The following is a 22040-nucleotide window of genomic DNA, read 5'->3' on the forward strand; positions in this document are numbered from 1 at the left end:
CACTACACAGGTGACAACACTTAATCAAACGAGCACATGGATACAACGTGAGTACAAACACAAACACAAAACATGACACGGAGGAAACATTGGATTTCCTACCGTGACACCAGGTGGATGCCGACTGTAAGTGCTTGCCAGTGTTTTTTCTTGTTAGACTTAACTGTAATTTCTACAGTTACTTACCACAAAATCCCCAGTAAAATACCATAATTTTCTTTTCCAGTTCATTACTGTAATATGCATTGCATTATGGGTATTAACATTTAATTTACAGTGATTTACTGTATGTTTTGAACTTGCGGTAGACTGCTGTAAAACAACAGCAGTAGTGCTACTGTAGTTGAATAAAATAGTGTTATAAAAGCATATAAAATGGAAAAATAAAATATAACTATGAAATGAAATACATTTTATTTGTTATGCTTTTAGCAGTGAAGCAAATTTCAAAATGTGATTTTTTTTTCAGCAGTGTAAATAATTTATTGAGAATTGTAGATAGATACAAGAAAGGGATTATGGATGACTGTCAGATTTGAATTTGACCTCAAGACTTTAAAACAGTAGTGACGTCAAGATTTTGCTCCTCGGAGTGTCGGGAGAGTGACAGAAGAGGCTACTTGCGGTGTGTAGAGAGTAGCTTTCATCAAGTGACTCTGTGGCACTGTGGGATTGTTATGGACCTATGACATGGGCGACCTGGGTTCAATTCCCCATTAAGGCAATATTCTTTTAAAGCTAGGTTACAGTAAGGATATTATACTGTAAAATGTAACTGCGGTAAAGGCAGCATACTGTAAAAAATATGTACAGTTATGGTACTGTAATGGGGCAGTTACAGTTACTTACTGGTAACACGTTGCCAGTGAGTTACCGCATATATACAATAAAAAGTCTAACAGTGATGATACTTCTGCTTTGTTTATCAGTCGCTGAATGATTAGCTGGTTGGTTGTTGTGATATTTCTGTCGCCCCTCCTCCACTGGGATTGGACGGCAGAGCAAGACGTGACATTGGTGAGCTGAGTGTTTTACACAAAGTTGAAAATTTTTCAACTCTTGGCGCTCAGCGCTGAGTGCGGAAAAAAACAGACTGATCTCATGGAAAGTCGTGTTATAGTCACGCAAAATTTGATTCAGTTATTTTTGTCCATGGCACAAAATTCTGCTTTTTTCATGCCTTGAGCACGAAAGTCTTTTTCGTGACACTTGCCTGAATTTCTATAAATAGTTTCTCGTATTCGTGGCATGACTTTCTTTTTCATGGCATTTTATGTATTTTTTTCTCATTGTTTTTTCCTATTTTCTTACCATTGTCACTAGGGGTTCGAATCACTTTTTGCTACATTTTTAGACATCCAAACCCTAATTTTAATCCCAACTCCAGGCGAGAACAGTTTTAAAAGCGGAAGAAAAACATCTAGAAACCAATACATGAAAGTACATCGTAACCCAAAACCACAAGCAACAATGATTTAAAAATAGGGGAAAAAAATGAGAAAACAATACATAAAATGACACGAAAAAGAAAACCACAGACATGAGAAACTATTGATAGAAATTTGTGTGATTGTCACGCTTATGGCACGGAAAAAAGCTGAATTTTGTGCCATGGACACAAACAAATTAATAAAAATTTTGCGTGACTATAACACCACTTTCCGTGAGATCATGTTGGAAAAAACGCAGAGGGCCAGCGCCAGCTTTTAGCAAAAGCACTGAATGACAAAAGTTGAAAAATGTAATAAAAAAGCGCAGGCAAAACCCACCAGCTGCTGCCGTTTTTCAAAAGTGCAACGCTACAATTTCAAACAATTGAAAACATTGAACAACAATTGAAAACATTGACTATAACTCGACTTTCCGTGAGATCATGTTGGAAAAAATGCAAAGGGCCAGCGCCAGCTTTTAGCAAAAGCACTAAGCAACAAACGTTGAAAAATGTGACAAAAAAGCACGGACAAAACCCACTAGCTGCTGCCGTTTTTCAAAAGTGTGACTCTACAATTGGAACGTATGCCGCCATGAACGCCTTGGTGTGAACGCAGGGAGCGTGTACACCAAAGCGTTTAAACGCATCTAAAAAGGCCATGGTAGACACCAAGTCTGGGCGCTAGCCAGCTTTTTTCAGCTATGCGCTTTGGTTGCGGTCGTTTGGTCGTTGTGATATTTGTCCCGCCCCTCCTCCACTGTGATTGGACGGCCAAGTGAGAAGTTACATTGACAAGCTGAGCATTTTACCAAAAGTAAGGAGAGGAAAAACCACAGAGCGCAGGGGCTCGGCGTGGACAAAACCCGCCAGCTGCTGGCATTTTTGAAAAACACGGCGCTTCCATTAAAAAAATTGAGAACATACGCCTGCCGCCGGCATAGTGAGCGCTCGTTGCCATGGGTACGTTGCGCAGTATACCTTAAATAGACTGTAAGCAACTCTTACTATTGCTGTAGTGTATATAATACATAACTGTCTGTATGCATGGAAAACTGTATCAATGCAATGAACTCCACCGTTCTGCTTGGAGGGATTTTATGTTGGTTACGAGTTTTATATCATGAGTTTATTTCATAATAAAACACATGCAACATTAACCACTTGAAGAGTCTGTAAAGCTCTGTGTTGTTTATTCACGCTGTCTTTTTTGATTCAGCTGTTTTCCGATTCGCCACCACCCCCTAATGACCCGTTTGGGCTCCATCTCTTCAATTACACTTCTACCACATCTGCTGAACTGACCCCTCGACTGTCTTTTCAAACCCAGCAGCCCTTTCTGTTTGCCTCAGCAGAAAGGACTGCATGTAAATTTCTCCTCAATCACAGCAATAGCAGGTATCTCCACTGGCTACACTATGTGTGAAGGGGAGCAATCAGGGATAATTGAGTGCCTTTCATACCAAGCCTGGAGCATTCACTCCCATTCAACACCCATCCTTTCACCACATAATCACTTTTTAAACACACCCAATTTTCTGGGGAGCAAAGTCCTGTTATAATTTTGCTTAAGTGTATTCGGAAATCATACCCCCTTTGAGCTGAGATAATTGAAATCAAATCCTTTTCATGGCAACCCGACATTTTTTGCGCTGCCAATTCAATGTAATTAATTGTTGAAAATTGAGCCTGAATACGACTAGAAGACTATTATGCTTCGAAAGGGGTGAAATGATTTAGACACGTCAACGTGAGCTTCAGTTAAACGTCTTTCTTTTTTGCGCTGTTTGCTTTGTAAAGATTAACATAAATTGACACAGCATCAGTTTCAAGTAGAAGGGGAACCATTTCTCATCATCTGTTCTTCTTTGATCACTTCTCTGTTTATAGCTCTGTTTTTTAAGGTACACCTTTTAATGTGATAATAAAGTCCATAAACGTTTGAATTTTATTTTCTTAAGATGAACTTGAATTGCATGTAGGTACACTGCAAAAAACTACTTTTTTCCTTAGTATTGTTTTCGTACAAATATCTAAAAAATGATGTATTTTCTTAATGAGCAAAATGACCTAAGAAAATAAGTCTAGTTTTTAGACAAAAAATATACAATTTAAGTAAATTTGTGCTTAAAACAAACAAAAAAGTAACGTTTTTTTCGTACCCAATTGGCAGGTTTTTTTTGCTTGTTTTCAGCTTGTTCTTTGTCTAAAAACTGGACTTATTTTCTTAGGTCATTTCGCTAATCAAGAAAATACATTTTAATTTAGTGAATTGCACTGAAAACAAGACAAAATAAGAATAAAGTCAACATGATTTTTTTTATCATTGTGAATGAACCAAAATCAAACAATCCCAGATGCATTTTCCGAGTTTTTTTCATAATCTGTAGGTGAAAAGGGTCAATGTGAAGACATGTTGACGCGCATCTGGAGGTCTCACGGCGCGAATAAGGAGTTTGGCATTGCCGCGGCAAACGCGCGAGTTGAAAAATTTGAACTTTGCCGGAAAAACGTGCAGTGTTAACTAATTAGGAGCTTGCACTAGTAGTGATGTGATTACATCAAGCGAGCGGAGTTGTAGAAGCCCCTCCCATTATACAAATTTCGGCATGAATGTCTTGGTGACTAGAATTGCACGCGCGGCTTTCACGTGCGAATGAAGCAAGTAAACTCAAACTGTACAAGCAGCAAACTACGTGGTAGACGGGATTTTGACGCCTTAAACGCGGCTGGTGTGAACCCACGGTTATTAGGCTGGATAAAAATGATAGGCTGGACCACTGAATAGTGGGTTGCGCCACCTACAGGCGTAAAATGCAATCTTGATCAGCGACACCTGTCTGCCAGGCGTGAAATTGCCTTGAATTGTCCTTGAAGTGAAGGTTTGTTGCCATTTGCCACGCTTTATCGCATCGCGGTCAATGTGAAAAGACCTTAACGTTAGCTCAGTGCAGGCCCGGATTATCCAATGTGCATTATGGGCTCGGGCCCAGGGGCCCTCATGCACTTGGGGCCCAAGCGACGGGAAGAAAATTACATAATTTTTTTTTAATAATGATATAATTGTTTAAGCCTAAATATCCTCGTCTATCCTAAATTTGTTAATGTTTTGTAAATGACGCTAATCAGTGCAGCTCTGAGAGCCTGATAGAGTAATCAATTGTATAAGAAAAAAAATCATTTGTACTGCGTATGTGTCGAAAGCAGCCATCCATGCTTCTCCGTGATTGAGTATGCTTTGAAAGCTGCGTGAGACAAAAATGGATGCGGAAAGTTTGTCGTATTCTGATGCCCCCTCCCTATGCATCTATACGCAGCAGTGCAGCACACATCGCCAACAGACAGGTAAGTTACCTGTATGTATGAGTTTTTTATTTTGATAAACACACACAAAAAAAGATATTTTGATAGCACAAAGTTGACAGTACCCATTGAATTCCACCGTATTTGTTTTTCCTACTATGAAAGTCAATGGTTACACTCAGCTGTGTGCTTACCATCATTTATCAAAATATCTTCTTTTGTGTTCATCAAGTTTGTAACAACATGAGGATGGGAAAAGATGACATATTTTTCATTTTTGGGTGAACTATTCCTTTAAAGGTCCATCATTCCACTATTTAATGATTTTTTTGTGTGTTCTATAGCGGCACTCTTGGGTCTCTGAATTTTGATTTGACTCATGCTGGGTTGAAACTACTGGCCAGTTGATAGCAAACAGAGCAAAACAAATTTGTCACCTTACCATACAGCTGAAGTCCATGCTCAGATAATGACACATTTTCGCTGATGTTTCATGTCTTTTTGAGTCCCACTGACCCAGCATCATCTAAAAAACAAGCTAGTTTGTTGGTCTTACATGGTTACTCCAACCTGTAGGGGACTTGTTATTTCAATAAAACATTATTTGATTTGTAAACAATCCAAATTAATGAACCAATCAATGACCAGACTATTAGAAATCAAAATGATTCAGAATACGGATGAATTATAAAGCAGACAAATGGCAGTATGGCAGTAAGTTTTGCAGCTCTAAAAAAGCTAGGTTATTTTCAACCCATCCGTTGGATTGAATTTTCCCAGAAAATATTATTTGAGCCAACAATAGGTTAGAGCAGCCTAGCATGTTAAATTGCAGCCCAATGGGTTGAATTTGTCCATTTTTGACCAAATGCTGGCATTTAATAGAGTGTATAAAGTGACTGAAATGTGTCCCCTCACAATACAACACTCTAAAAAATGCTGGGTTATTTTCAGCCCAGTGTTGGGTCTTTAACTTGTATTTTACGAGTTGGCTTATTCGTATTAATTCATACAAAGTTAATTGTGCAAAAACTTACGATTATCATAAAAAACCAAGAATGAAACTCCACTCCTAACCATGCCCCTAACGGCAACATCACAGGGGCAAAGACAAATCGTGCAAAAATGTACAAATGTGGCTTAGTGGCTTTTGGATATTTTACTGCAGATATTTTACAAATTGTACCTTTAACTACCTTGTAAAATAAGTATGAATTGCCATGAGATAGCGTTGGTTTGTTCATTTCTGACCTAATGTGGGGTTAAAATAACCCATCATTTTTTTTCCAATTTCATCTAAATTATCTTTCTTAAAATGCATAAAACACACAAAGGAAATATAGGTATGTAGAAACACATTCACTTTAAATTTTCAAAGTGAACACGTAGATAAAGCAGACAATAACTGAGATATCTATTTAGTTTGATGATATGGACTGCAGTGCTGGGTTGGTTGTATTCCTGAATCCTCACATCTGCCGCTGAAGTGTAATTATGCAGTAGGAGCGGAGTCCTGCCATTGAGTCATCACCTACTGGAATTGATTTTTTAAGCTTCTCTTTTCCTCCAATTTTCTCTTCATTATGTCTTCAATACAGACCAGGAATGAGTTGAGCTCTGTTTGACACTGCAAGCTATTAAATGTGATTTTTAGTGACTGATCCTCAAGTCTGCACATTCAATTTAAAAAATGATGCACCATGTTTTTTTTAAAACAAATGCTTCACAGTGACATATTTGCCCATTGTCTTGAGTGTGACTCTTGTATTTACTCCACAAGACAACATTTCTTTATGTAATCCAATAAAAAATCATCATCATGTAGGTATAAAAATGATATCAAATCAACATAGGGGAAAAAATCGACAGACAATATAAGTAGCAAAATACAGCTGCTATGAACAAACTGTACAAGCGAGCGTATTAATAATGTCTCGTATATAAGAGGATCTAAGTTAAGCCAATGTCGTCTGACTCCCCGGGGTTGAAAAAACCCCTAGGAGGAAAAACCTCAGATAGTAACAAAAAGTCCTAGGAGAAAAAAAAACCCTTGGGAGATATATATTGACGTTATTTATATGAGATGTAAACGGTATGTAAACAGATAAGGAGATTTAACGTGTTCCGTCGGTGGTCGTTGGTCAGGCATCGGCTGGCCATCACGTTGAAGGACGGCCAGTAGATCAGTGGTGTGTTGACCTCCTCAGCAGCCGGAACTGGGTCTGTTTGTCTTAATGTCCTTGGGTTCGAGGACGAGACAGGAAGAGAGAAACAATATCCTATTAGCGTAGGGGCTGTTCGCATGTACTGCAAGTGTCACACAGTGTTGTGATTTGATATCTGCTCGGTTCCAGACAGGCTAGCTATTGCGGCATCAGTATATTACCCAGACGAGTTACGTGAATGCTTTGTTCCGTACAAGCTAACTATTGCGAGTTAAGTATAATTTACTAAATTATGTGAATGCTTTGTTAAAGAAAAAAGTCTTAAGTTTAGATTTACAGTGATCGACTGTGTCTAATTCACGGACATCAGTTGGCAAATCATTCCAGAGCTTAGAGGCTAAGTAGGATAAGGATCTACCACCTTAAGACACTTTTAATATTCTAGGGATAATTAAGAGTCCAGAATTTTGCGATCGCAATGTACGTGGTGGATTGTATTCTGATATTAATTCTCTAAGACACGAAGGTGCTAGGCCATATTTTATGTTACTTTAACTTAAAAAACAAGTTGAAATTGTTTAACTTGATTTGGTAAGTTATGTCAACGTATCACAAGTCACAACTTTGTAGTAGGTGGAATTGACTTGCATGATTAAGTTGTTAGGATAATTGTCAACATTCCTTAATTATTGTAAATGAGTTCACGTTTTGAACTTGTACAGGCCAACAAATGTTGTGTTATTTGTTTTTTATAAATAAATAAATGAAATGAGTGAGCAGTTTTTTTTATGATTTTTTTTGTCAGTTTCACATTGACAGACAGAAAAGGTCCTTAACTAACCCCAGCAGATGAGAGAAGTTGTAGCCGTGTACACTTCACACTCAGGTAATCACACCGGAGTGCTGTGGCTGATTGACTTACTATTGCTGATTTTCAAAGGCTGGCAATCACCGTTACAATGACTTCATATCAGAGCTGTGGTGTAATTTGTTACAATGGAAACCAATGCGGTAAAGGCTGAGATGTGGGGGGGGGGTTGTTCTTGGTGTTGATCAACTGCATAAAGGTGATGCAGTCAGAGAAATGCTTTGCTAAGATATAGAGTTAACCTTTAAAAACTCTTTACGTTTTGATTGAGATACTTTTGTGTTTAAACTTTAATTACCTGATTTTTATCTTGTATGTAATACATTGCTGTATATGCATTAACGTTCCTGAAAGGTTAATATCAAACTGTATCAAGGTGTTTGAACTGTTTAGGAGGCACTAAAAGCATGCATTAAAAAGAAAATCTTTCTTTGTGCAAGCAGTATATTTGTGTCAATGACTATTGTATTTTGAGATTACACAAGCTAGCACAGTCTATATATGTTTTTTTTTTTTTTTGAAAGAACATCCACTTGTCTATTCCGGCATCTTCATTCTCAAGCCTTCCATTGACTGTGTCATTCAATGGGAATTATATCTTCTTTGCTAACCACTGCTACCCAGCTGGTGCCCACGGGCAATTAGCCCATGTAAGCATAATTGCAGTAATTTGTTAAGCGCTATGGCAACTCCTATTTAGACCAGAGGTAAATATATGTCTCTATGTGCGTGCAAGAGTTATATCTGTCCAAGACCGACATCGCGCTTGGGAATGTACACGTTGTAATGTAAATTTGCTTTAGTTCATCAACAGAGATCTAGAGAGTTGCTAATAGGAAGAGCATCAGGGTGTCCGGCCCTGTTAATACTTGCTGTGATTAATGAGAGTTTTATGTTTAGATAGTGCGCTCTTCAAACCTACAAACTGTCACTATGCAAACTCCACCAATGCTATGAAGATTACCTTTGTCCTCTCTTCAAATAAAAAGTTTGTGCTGAGAAAAAACAATGCCTGCCTCTCTTTGCCTATTTTGTCTCCCAGAGTTACTCCCATAGTCAGTGTTGAACTGTAGAGCATGGCCACAATGGTTTATCATTTTTAATGCAATAGCAATCGTTATTTTGATGCAATATACATTTCAACTTCTGGAAGACTTCCGCATGGATTCAATAACACCCCTACGAAAATTAACTATGTTTTTTGTGGTACAAGTGTAGTAACCATGGTCTTTTGGTGTGTTGGCTACTGTTAGCAAAACCATGGTTTTACTACAGCAGTGTTTTCCAATCCTCGTCCCTGAGTACCCCCTTAGATGTCTCCTTATTTAACACACGTGATTTAACTAATCAGCTTGTTAGGAAGACTGTGGTGCATCCCAATTCTGGATCCTTCTACATGAACTTTGAAGGGAAGACTCTGGATTTAAACGCTGCAGCCTCTGAAGTCTAGGAAGCAAACTGAAATGAGACGGTCTAGGGAAGTTGCGTCATTTGCTATTCCTGCCCTCCGCACCTATCAGCGGGACACAACAGTTGAGACCTATCAGGCTTTTACAAATAAATATGGAGCCAGATTTTATTTTTATTTTATTTTATACCACGGACCTACTGAATGCTGTATTCTGATTGGCTGAGAAATGTTCCATGGGTGTTGATTCTTTTTCAATAACCACACGCCTAACCTTTAAAATGTCTTAAAAATAGGCATCAGAGCAATATTTTTGGTAACCGTGGTGTAAGAGGAAAAATTGACTCCGGTCCTTTGAATTATTTGAAAATAATGCGCACCCGCGGTGTAACGGCACGACGCGTAGCGGAGCATTACCACCTTGGGTGTGCATTATTTTCTTATAATTCAACGGCCCGTCATATTCCTTACTTAGAAAATATGTCACACATTGATGTAGATTAAACTACCCCAAAGTATATAAAATGTACCAGCCCAACATATAAAATATTGCAGAAATAATATGAATTCACATCACTAAAACATCATTTATAAAAGTAAAACAGTGACAAGGACCCTTCATTTGCTAAATATACACTTTTATTTAGTTCTGAATGTTTATTTCAAAATACCCAGACGTCACAGGCGTGCATTGAATCTTGGGATAGTCGAGGCTGTGAATGATTTATCTATGGATCCTTGGCTTCAGGGGAAACAAAGGCTGCATGTGAAGGATCCTTCGAATTGGGACAGCCTACGTCGAGGCCAGGTGACGTCATTGGCCTTCAAATACGGCCTTCGAAGGATGCAGCCCCTGAATCGGGATGCACAAATGCTAACCATTTTGGAAGGAGGCTGATGAGTTGAATCGGGTGTTTTAAATAAGGAGACATTTTGGGAGGGCCCTGCTGAAAAAAAACAATAAAACCATTACAGAAAATTCTAATGTTTTCCATTAAAATACCAATAGGAACCATTAGCTTTTACCATTAAAACCACTACACTGTAGTGTGTTTTGGGCAATATTCCATTTGAACCAATACATAGAGCCAATAGAACCAATATATACCATTAGAGACCAACAAAGACCAATACATTGTAGTGTGTTTTGGGCCATATTCCATTAGAACCAATACAATTCCCAATAAATCAGAAATAGAATTTCTGTGATGGTGTCTATTGGTTTTTTAAGCAGGGGGGGTACTCAAGGACCAGGATTGGGAAGCACTGTTTTTTAGTAAAACTATGGTTAATTTTCGTAAGGGCAACAAGCTAAATAAATTACCTTGGTTCAAATCATAGTTATTGCATCAACCGTTACACTGAGCTAACGTTAATGTATAAAATGAATGTATACAATGTAAGCTACAGATTCTTGAATTTTTGCCTGGCTGCCAAATACACACAGCAGTGATCCATGCTCACTGTCTCAACAAAACATTGTTATTTTCCACAAAGTATTTGTTGCAGAGATCGGTTTGTTTACTAGCCAGACCGATAAACAAGCACAGACCGCATGTTAACTTTGGACCAGGCGCATAAGCGTGGCAACGCGTACCTCCAATGAAACAGCGTAATATGTTACTGAATATTCATGCATTTGAATGTTATTAAAAGCTACTGACAGTGCATCCAAGGAACAGTTAATGTGTCTTCCCAGTAAATCAAACCTATGATATTATCACGTGGAAAGGACAAGTTGTGATTCCTAAACTGTCACTGCGGCAGTACCCTTTAAAAAGTCCTACAGATATACATTTGGTACCAACATGTACCTCTGAGGTACTAAAATGAACTCTTTAGGTGCATTAGTGTACTTTTAAAAACATCACCAACCCAGTGACAGCTAGGGACCATTTTTGAGTCCACAACAACAAAAACAGGTGCAATAAATGATCCAATGATTATGCTCACAAAATTGTAAAAACAGGGACCTCTGCTGGTGAACTTGCTTTGAGGTTTGTTGTAGTTAAAAATTCTCTGGCTTGGAAAAAATGCCAGTTTTGCACTTACAGCACAATGTGTATTGTATTTTGATTATACTTTTATAATAAACATTTCAAATAGTAGTCAAATGTGTTTAAATAAAAAAAAAAAATACTTTCAGTTAGTTTGGCACATCAAGCCAAATGTTTTGGGTGGGATAGCCTACAAATTGTGGGATTTTTGTATGCTGTTCATTTAGGTAAAGGTAAAAAATTGCAATTTTGCATTGCATTACATAAGTATGTTTGTTTCATGTTCAATTAATGTTAGGGGAAACAATGTGCTCCACAAAGCTTAATGCACTAACTTTCCTCAACAATGATAGTCCTATTTTCAAAGGCTGTGTTGTGTGCAGATATGCGTGTGTTGGTGTGTGTGTGCACGTGTTTGTGTAGAGAAAGCCTCAGATTGCTGTTGACAGGACATGAGAGGTTCATGTGTCCATTTGCAGACACTAGATTAACACCATTATTTCTGACCAAACATATCCCACCTGTCCAAATCCCTCTGCTGCAGAGGTCACCACATACAAACAAATCACTTCCAGACTTTATCCTATACACACGTACACAAAAATACTTCAAACTCTGTGGACAAATCCTAAATAAATCATCAATGGCTTTTCAGGATGCCTTCTCATTAACAAAGTTACCAAAGAAAACAGATTTATTTATTGCTTGTCCAAACATGAATAAGCAGTTCGCTTGTTGCCAACAAGATTGTTTTCATAATTCATTTGACATTTGTATGCTTGTAACACACCATTTTGTAAGGTTTGTTGGATACTTAATACGTATGATTTGGGGTACACAGACAACAATAAAACCAATAATTAAATGGTCTAGCTGGTCTTAAGCTATAGTAATTTATTTTTTACACATGATTACCTTTGTCCTCCATTTAAAGCAGTGTATTGCATCTGTTTCAGTAATGGTTTACTACAGTATCTGTCTACATGTCTTTACTGTCATTTATCAAAGTAACACAGTTAGATTTTACAGCTTCGGCTTCCAGCCAGGACATCGCAGACAGCAAAAGCATGTCAACTTTTAACATAACCAATAAACACAGAAAGAGAAGAGTGCAAAGGATGGTATAGCAGACAGTGGACTGTAAACAGATGTCAGATGCAGTACACCCATCACCCTAAAGAGGTGGAGAGGTTAAACGAGGTGATGATGAGCGAAAACATGGGCAGTGTTACAACCGTCTGTTACAAATAGCTGCGAGCAGGCCTTTCGGGAGTTTGTCCCCAAAGTACATATGTGAGGTTTTAGCTCAAAATTATAGATAATTTATTATAATATGTTAAATTAAGGAAAAATTTGCAGTTTTCTGGTGTGTCCTTTAAAATGCAAATGAGCTGATATCTGCATTAAAGGACAGTGATGTGGTTGGATAGTGCAGATTAAGGGGCGTTATTATCCTTTCTGACATCACAAGGGGAGCCACATTTTTTAATTGGTAGATCACTAGCCATGCAAAGGTCATGGATTCACAGGGAACACATATAAAAAGTATGGATTGAATGCACTGTAAGTTGCTGCAGATAAAAATGGCTGCGAAATGCGTAATTGTAATAATAATAATAACCTGTGACATTTCTCTTTGAAAACGTGATTTGCACAGTGGTCTTTAAATCAGTCAAAATGTTACAAGGTTGACAATAGCAGTCTTAACTAGCAATTATCATCAAACCACTTCATTCAAAGTCATTATTTCTGTGCTTAATTCAAAAATATAAAGTCAGAATGATCAAACCACCATTTTAAAGACAGAAAAAACTAAACAAAATAAATGTTGCACTTTAAACAGATATACAGCATACACCAAATTACATCTTCAAAATAATGCAACGTTTCTAAAAAAGAAAACCGACCACCAAACCGATGAGAGATCACTGATGAGAGAAACAAGCCAGCCGAAACCTTGATTCAACCCAGTGACTCTGTCTTCTTCATAAAGGTAGGAACATGTGTCACCAAGTCCATCATCTATACACAGAAACACTGAAAGGGGGAGGAGATAGTTTAAAAGACAAACGTGGCTGGGGTCCCAGGGGTCAGCAGTTGTTACTATTTAACAAAACGTCTTAACAATCACTACAAACTGAAGAATGACACGAGAGAAGCAGGGTCTGCACCCACAGGGACGCAGACATTCATTTATGGCCATACACATGTAATGCTTTGAAGAGTAGGTATCCTAAATTTACTTGGAAATTAGATTTTGTGTAAGATTTTATGAACATGCTTCAGAATATATTGCATTGTAATGTACTTCGAATATGACTTCTTATTTTTTAAACTGCCCTTTCCTTCCATATGTCCCTGGCACAACAGTGAAAGGCACAAGGTGCATGCTGCTTAGGCCGTTTGCTAATGGATCCCAAACCAGTCGTGCCTCCACAAATCCTCAGAAAGTCTGCTCTTATTTAATATAGCTGCCAAGGATTGCTGCAATGGTCATAGAGTTATGCTGACATTGACACCTCAATAAATCCAGATGCCCGTGTATTTTACTAACACACAGGGAACTGACACCCAAGCACAAAGAGCGAACGTTCACATGATGAGGATGCCACCACAATTCTTTGAAGAGCTGTCTGTTAAATCTAGCAGAGCACAATGCTGTAGGGCTATGAATTAAGTCAGCGAATGAACATGAGACACAGAGCGAGGTACAAATGAGGCACCGTTTAAGCCTAATTGGGTGATATCAAGTTCAGCACTCTCTCCAACCTGTCCTCCAACCTATATGATTGTTTAGGTCGTTTGTCTATTCCTCAAATACGACCCGCAGATATATTTACTAAATAAGCGCCTCTACCGGCAGCAGGTGCAACTTAATATATTGTTATGTTATATTGGAGTTTAATTTTACAATGAAGACGTGTATTGGTAACAGATTTTCAATTTAAATCCCTAGTATTAATTGTATTTATATTTAACATTACACTATTCAGGCATTTTTAGCAAAGTTTATTTAACTAAGTTCGGGAGGAGCATGGTCATGTATTCCAACAAATCAGCATGAAGATGTGTCTATGAATAGCCGTCCCTCACCTCCATCCCTCCTCCACCCCATAACTTCACTCTCAGCTAATTCAAAGAGGGGGGAGTACTCTGAGTTTGGGCTAAAATTCAGAGCTCTGAGCACACCTCTCACATTTCCTATTGATTACATGTTAATGCAAACTCGTGAGGAAAATAAGTGTTTGAACACCCTGCTATTTTGCAGGTTCTCCCACTTAGAAATCATGGAGGGGCCTGAAATTGTCATCGTAGGTGCATGTCCACTGTGGGAGACATAGTCTAAAAAAATCCCTTTTTAACTATTTATTTGTGTGGTGCAGCTGCAAATAAGTATTTGAACACCTGAGAAAGTAAATTTTAATATTTGGTACAGTAGCCTTTGTTTGCAATTACAGAGGTCAAATGTTTCCTGTAGTTTTTCACCAGGTTTGCACACACTGCAGGAGGGATTTTGTTCCACTACTCCACGCAGATCTTCTCTTGATCAGTCAGGTTTCTGGCCTGTCGCTGAGAAACACGGAGTTTGAGCTCCCTCCAAAGATTCTCTATTGGGTTTAGGTCTGGAGACTGGCTAGGCCACGGCAGAACCTTGATACAGAGCCACTCCTTGGTTATCCTGGCTGTGTGCTTCGGGTCATTGTCATGTTGGAAGACCCAGCCTTGACCCATCTTCAATGCTCTAACTGAGGGAAGGAGGTTGTTCCCCAAAATCTATCAGTACATGGCCCCGGTCATCATCTCCTTAATACAGTGCAGTTGCCCTGTCCCATGTGCAGAAAACACCCCCAAAGCATGATGCTACCACCCCCATGCTTCACAGTAAGTATGGTGTTCTTGGGATGGTACTCATCATTCTTCTTCCTCCAAACACGTTTAGTGGAATTATGACCAAAAATTTCTATTTTGGTCTCATCTGACCACATGACTTTCTCCCATGACTCCTCTGGATCATCCAAATGGTCATTGGCAAACTTAAGACGGGCCTGGACATGTGCTGGTTTAAGCAGGGGAACCTTCCGTGCCACGCATGATTTCAAACCATGACGTCTTAGTGTATTACCAACAGTAACCTTGAAAACGGTGGTCCCAGCTCTTTTCAGGTCATTGACCAGCTCCTCCCGTGTAGTTCTGGGCTGATTTCTCACCTTTCTTAAGATTATTGAGACCCCATGAGGTGAGATCTTGCATGGAGCCCCAGTCATGTTTAGCTTCTTTCATTTTCTAATGATTAAAGTGGACCTTTTTTCACCAAGCTGCTTGGCAATTTCCCCATAGCCCTTTCCAGCTGTGTGGAGGTGTACAATTTTGTCTCTAGTGTCTTTGTAGAGCTCTTTGGTCTTGGCCATGTTTGTAGTTGGATTCTTACTGATTGTATGGGGTGGACAGGTGTCTTTATGCAGCTAATGACCTCAAACAGGTGCATCTAATTTAGAATAATAAAAGAAGTGAAGGTGGACATTTTAAAGGCAGACTAACAGGTCTTTGAGGGTCAGATTTCTAGCTGATAGACAATCGATAGTTCAAATACTTTTTTTGCAGCTGTATCATACAAATAAAATCATACATTGTGAATTCTGGATTTTTTTTAGATTATGTCTCTCACAGTGGACATGCACCTACGATGACAATATCAGACCCCTCCATGATTTCTAAGTGGGAGAACTTGCAAAATAGCAGGGTGTTCACATACTTATTTTCCTCACTGTATCTTTAAAACCATACCTAATTTTTAAGCATAAGATTAACAACATTAAAGAGCACCTATTTCATCAACGTTATTTTGCGTATTTGGTATAATATAATGTGTTTGCGTGGTTTATGATAAAAACACATTGCTTTTCACATACTGTACACTTTTGTAGCTCCACATTTCACTATCTTTCTGAAAAATGTGAATTGGACAATAGGTGCTCTTTAAAATGTAACCACAGGTTGTAATAAGCTGCTGACCACTAGAGGGCGCTAATCCATAAAACGTGCCTTTACCTCATAATAAGCTGCTTGCACAAACAACCTATAAGGTCATTATTTTTGGAGGACATTTATATTACATAAAAAAATAATTTCTGATTTAAACAGATTTTTGGCTTTGTTTTTAAATTAAATGACCTTCATTCATACATCATTAAAGGCGCTCTAACGAATCTGTGTGACGTCACTTTTTGTTGATGTTTGAACTGTTTTCAAACAAACTGAGCGTAGCTAACTCCTCCCCCTCCCTTCCGTGCTTTCATTAACACGCCCATCCCCCACCCCCAAATCCTTCTTGTCGTTTATTGTCTGGAAAACGTTGTTTTGGTTTCTGTTTGTAGGTTTGGCCACTTTTTTTATCGCAGTTTGTGGAGCCTGGGCTGTCTACAGAGATCGCATTTTTTACAGTTTGATCAGTGGACAGGCAGCAAGCAGATAGTGAGGAGATGTTTAATGCATTATAAGAGATTATTACAATACCTTAAAGGAATAGTCTACTCAATTTTAATATTAAAATATGTTATTACTAGGGCTGTCAAAATTAACGCGTTAATAACGCGTTAACGCAAATTCATTTTAACGCCACTAATTTTATTAACGGAGATTAACGCAACGCGCAATTTCTGTTTGACCCTTGGTCCAGCCCATAGTTGAATGAACAGAGACGCAGACAAATGTGACTCTCTCTAAATGAGTAAAAGGTTTTCATAGAAATAAGAACATTAAGCAAATCGTCTACCAAATCCAATGCTCTAAATGCTCGTTGGACATCTGATATGATCTTTATTTATACGTCTGAGAGGTGTAACGTTACCGTCCTCCTAATGCTTAATCTAATACAAAAATGCGTCTCAATTCATTTTGGTTTCGCTTTTATGCATGACTTAGAAAATAGACTGCAGGACTTGCTTGATGTTAAAAGAGTCATTAAGAGAGATAAAGTTCGGTACCTGATTAATGTTAAAGAGTTATTAAGAGCGACAAGACTCAAAAGCGATCCCCTCACGCTGACTGACTGATATCTGAAGCGCGTGCACACAGACGCGCGAGTGCGCGACCCGGATATATAGACATCTACACAAAATTACAGTTTTACAAATATCTGTTTTGATAAGAATTCACGCAGGTAGGCTCTATAATCTGTTATGTCTTAAGTAAATGTTTGGTTAACTGTTGGGTAAAACTATCTGATGTGTAACATTATATTAGATCACTTAGATTTTAAGCATTCTGTCTCAATGTCAATCAAACAAAAGGAAAAAAAGTTGAACATACATTGATGATGTTTTTGCTTTGTGTGTGCTAAATCTATTAGTTTTACCAGTGATTTTAAGGTATTGATGTGGTAATATAATGTATGGATGTGGAAATGTTTGTGGTAATTTGACTCTTTCAACTTCAAACAGGTATAGTTCTGTCATATTTTGTTATATTTCAACAAATCATGCATTGTTCTATGTTTTAATAGAGAATGTCAAAATATGAACAACTATTTTTTTTTTTTAATTTGCTAATTTCGACTCAATTTGTCAGCACAGGTCACAAATGATGCAGCAGCAAACAAAAATGGAGAAAGAAAAATCTTCTGAAAGGAAAATTCATATACAAAACAATGGCTGGTGATTCTGTTAAAATGTAAACAGGCTGTTGTTAACATACATTTGCATAAAGCATCTATATATGTATATATGATTAGAATATTAAAAACCTGAAAAGTGTTAAATTAGGGTAAATTTAGAATTGATAAAAATGTGCGATTAATTTGCGATTAATCGCAGTTAACTCATGAAATCATGCGATTAATCTAGATTAATTTTTTTAATCTATTGACAGCCCTAGTTATTACCTTAACTAAGAATTGTTGTTACATCTCTTTATCATCTGTGTGCGTGCACGTAAGCACTGGAGCGCGCTGCGACGCTTCGATAGCATTTAGCTTAGCCCCATTCATTCAATGGTACCATTTAGAGATAAAGTTAGAAGTGACCAAACACATCAACGTTTTTCCTATTTAAGACGAGTAGTTATACGAGCAAGTTTGGTGGTACAAAATAAAACGTAGCGCTCTTCTAAGCGGATTTAAAAGAGGAACTATATTTTATGGCGTAATAGCACTTTTGGGAGTACTTCGACTCGCCTGAAAAGTCCGCTCCCCTTCTCACTCTCATAATGGGAGAGGGAGGGTGTTACTGCGCCGAGTCGAAGTACTCCCAAAAGTGCTATTACGCCATAAAATATAGTTCCTCTTTTAAATCCGCTTAGAAAAGCTCTACGTTTTATTTTGTACCACCAAACTTGCTCGTATAACTACTCGTCTTAAATAGGAAAAACGTTGATGTGTTTGGTCACTTCTAACTTTATCTCTAAATGGTAGCATTGAATGAATGGGGCTAAGCTAAATGCTATCGAAGCGTCGCAGCGCGCTCCAGCGCTTATGTGCACGCACACAGATGATAGAGGGATGTATCAACAATTCTTAGTTAAGGTAATAACATATTTTAATATTGAAAATGAGTAGACTATTCCTTTAAGTGACATTTAGTTATAACAGCCTGAACTGTTTTCAACTGCAGTGGACTTCTAGGAAAATGTCAATCAAAGTGACTAGTAGAACAACTGCACGCCCCTGTTTCCAGAACTTTCTATAAACGACAAATGAGAACTCAACATTTGTTATGATGTATAACTTGTGACTTCCTCTAGATTTACCTTTTACCCAAATTACCTTCCTGGAACTCTGAGAACACCGCCTGTATTTCTGAAAACTGACTTTCAGCCACTTGTTTCCATAGCGGCATATAGCTTCTACAGCGATCCTCTCGTGCCTGTGGCAGCTGAGCACAGACCTAGACAATGCATTTTCACACCAGACATGCTACTGATCCGATAATGGGCCTAATATAACTCTGCACCTGTTCTCAGTGTTACGCCGGCATAAGATTGTACATGGTAATATCAATTATTAGCATTGTATTAACATCATGTTATGACTCAAGGGATCTCTCTACATTATGTTGTAGTTGTGGAATCTTCTATTCTAAGCAGATACGTTTTGGAAAACTGTGTTGAGTTTGGCGTTTGGCGGCACAAACACTTTCGGAAATGTTTACTGAAAGGAATCAGTAGCAATGATTGTCTTCCAACATTTTCTATTTTATGTGTCCACACTGTCAGAAAAAAAATAGTAAAAAAAAAATGCTTAGTTGTCACTGGGGCAGTACCCTTTAAAAAGGTCCTAATATGTACCGTGTAGGTACAGACATGTATACATTTGGTACCAATTTGTACCTTTGAGGTAGGCTACTAATACACTGTAAAGAATTTGGTTCAACGTAAAAAAGTAAGTTTTGAGTTAATTCAGCTATTTGACAACAATTTTTACACATTTTGTTAACTCAAAATGTAATAAGGAAACCAAGTGACTTACTTTTTAAGTTGACTCAACAAATCTTTTTTACAGTGCATGAACTCTTCATGTGCAAATGTGTACAGCTATAGGGGGCATTTTTCTAACAGTGCAGGTAAATATCCCTTCACACAGTGTAATTTGTTTTGTAATAAAAGTTTTGGTCAAGAACATACATGTAAAATAAACAAATTACATTATCTAATAAGCTGTCATGCAGTTTGTTTGGCCTGTTTGGGAGGCTAAATTAAGGTAATTGGAATAATTTCAGCACTAAAGTGGAAAACACGTGGATAGCACATACTGTAGCCATTGATATGCACTTAAAGTGCTGACTAATATTATTTTAGACAAACTGTAGTGTATTTATAGGGCTGCAAGTGGTGAGCAAAGTCATTTATTACTGTAACACTTTATTTAATCAGCTCAAATATTATTTCAGTTGACATATTAACCACCCATTAAACTGTTTGTTCAAGAACAACAAGGACCACGATTAAAATAAATCATACTGCTAATTGGAAATGAGCTGTTTTTTCTGTGTATTATTTTCATTACTTTATGTACTAAAACATTACAGCTTTAATTAAATCCTTTCTGGAAAAAACTACTACGACCAGCCAGGCCACCTTAAACTTGCAGCAAGGCTATTAAACCTGAATAACAAGGCCTATAGTCTCACAACTTGCTTGTTTAGCTTGGTTTAAGTCTGAAACCCAAATCCTTATCATCTTGGCCAGTTTTGAAGACCTCCATGTGCACAGTAAGATGGTAAAGTCAAGCAGTTGTCAATAAGTGCTATACTGACCTCTCCTGGTCATGATGAGGTTCACTTCAAATATTTGCCAGTCTTGTAAGTTATTAGAAACACATTTAGTCCCAGGCTTAAATGTATGTTTAAACTGTCTTAAGTTAAAACAACTTGCACTGACATAACTTAAAATGTATCATTATTGTGCAATTATTGTGTCTAAGATGCACTCCTGGGTTGATTTTTGTATGTTTGTAAAAACTATGTCCCATTATAACTAAGGCCTAGTCCTAGGAAACTGACTGTTGACATGGTATTGGGTGCACATTGATTTATTTTGGTCTGTTTTACAGTAGGCACTTCCGAATAACATGTAACCTAATATCTGCAAAAGTTTATTGTAGTTTTTGCTATTGTAGTTGTCAGTCCCATATTTTTGACACATTACTCAAATCCCTGCTGAAAAAAACAATAAAACCATTACAGTAAATTCTAATGGTTTCCATTAAAATACCAATACAAACCATTAGCTTTTACCATTAAAACCACTACACTGTAGTGTGTTTTGGGCCATATTCCATTATAACCAATACATTTCCCAATAAAACCATTAGAATTTTCTGTAATGGTTTTATTGTTTTTTTAGCAGGGATATTTTGATCCATATTGACATGATAGCCTCACGCAGTTGCTGCAGACTGCTGTGAATCTCCCATTCAACTACATCTTAAAATGTGGTGACTGTGAAGACTAAGTACAGTGAACTCATTGTCATGTTCAAGAAACCATGCTGAAATAATCCTGCTGGAATTAGCATTTTTATCCACACAACTGTCAACATTCATCTATTTTAAACATTAACATTTATATGGTGCAACTGTTGAAGTGATGATCAATTTCAATTTCAAGTTTATTGTCCACAAAAAGTGGAAATTTGTCTTTGGCTCCACAGGTGGATTTCTAAAACACATACATAATGTATAGACAATAAATACAACAGGCAAACAACACAGTAACCCTTACAAACAACACTCAAATATCAAATATGCTTGAAAGCATGCTTTCCGCGTCAGCGTTTTTTTTTTTTAAGTTGCCGCCCAGTTTTAGTTTAATGCCTTGCAGAAAAATTATCTTCTTTAAATAAACATAAAATATCAAATGAAAGAACAGACCATCCGCTTTCAAAAAAAAAAAACTTTTCATCCTACCTTCATTTGTTCTCTTATCACCTCTCAAATTTTTTAGCTAAAAGCAGAGATAATTCCATTTATGTGAATAACTTTTGTAAGAGATCAGATTCAGAGCCTGATCAAAACACCCTGTTTTTAGTGTTGAGTGAATGCGTCAGTGTTTAAGTTGAGTTAGATCGCCACCCAGTGGATAGCGGAAATATGAATTTGAGTTAGAAACTCCTTAGGGAGAGTTTTATCTTTATTGATGAGATGACTCAACAACATTTTTTTTTATTTATCTAGATATCGCCATAATTGTGCAATTGTATACAAATTAAAAATATGATTAAAATATGGTGTTTATTTTCATAAATCAGTACGCAGCAACAGTGGCGCAGTGATACTCCTGTAATGTGATCTGAACCGGGTTTAACGGGGTAGAGTCATTTGTCACGGCTTAGAACCAATCAGAAAGAACTGCCCGTTTTATAATAAATATTTTCTCTT

This window comes from Misgurnus anguillicaudatus, chromosome 9 (assembly GCF_027580225.2).
Source record: "Misgurnus anguillicaudatus chromosome 9, ASM2758022v2, whole genome shotgun sequence".
In the NCBI taxonomy this organism is placed as follows: Eukaryota; Metazoa; Chordata; class Actinopteri; order Cypriniformes; family Cobitidae; genus Misgurnus; species Misgurnus anguillicaudatus.